Source organism: Theobroma umbraticum, unplaced genomic scaffold (genome assembly GCF_002168275.2).
Source record: "Theobroma umbraticum cultivar Fairchild unplaced genomic scaffold, ASM216827v3 scaffold_81.0, whole genome shotgun sequence".
In the NCBI taxonomy this organism is placed as follows: domain Eukaryota; kingdom Viridiplantae; phylum Streptophyta; class Magnoliopsida; order Malvales; family Malvaceae; genus Theobroma; species Theobroma umbraticum.
This window is the reverse complement of record NW_018397268.1, coordinates 5,556,324-5,556,901: the sequence shown is the minus strand read 5'-3', so window position 1 is coordinate 5,556,901 and position 578 is coordinate 5,556,324.

Sequence of the window (578 nt, the reverse complement as noted above, 5' to 3'; positions counted from 1 at the left end):
ACCACTCCCAAACTCTTAAATTGACCTCTATAACTCTTAATCTTGTTCTTACAACTATATTAACCACCGATTTAGGTCATGGGGTGTTACATGATTGATGTTGAAAAAAGTGAGCTCACTTTAAGAGTTCAAGACCAACAAGTAGCATTTAATATTTTCAAAGCTTGAAAATTGCTTGAGACACCTGAATATTGCTTTTCTATGAGTGTGGTAAATGTTTTTACAAAAAGATATCTTTTTAGAAGAATATCCTAATGATCCAATTGAAGCTTGTTTAGTTGCTACATCTGATAGGGATGCTGATGAATTTATTGAATATTTAAATTTGTTAAATGCTTATTCCAAGGTTAGAGCTAATCATCAATTTGAGTCTTTACATATTCTAGCTTCTTTGAGGCCTACTTCCAAACCTTCCATTGAAGAACCACCCACCTTGGAACTCAAACCTTTTCCCACACACTTGAGGTATGCTTTTCTTGGAAAATCCTATACTCTTCTAGTTACTATTTCTGCTTCTCTTACTAGCATGCAAAAAGAGAAGTCATTGAAGACACTAAGAGAATTCAAGAAAGCAATAG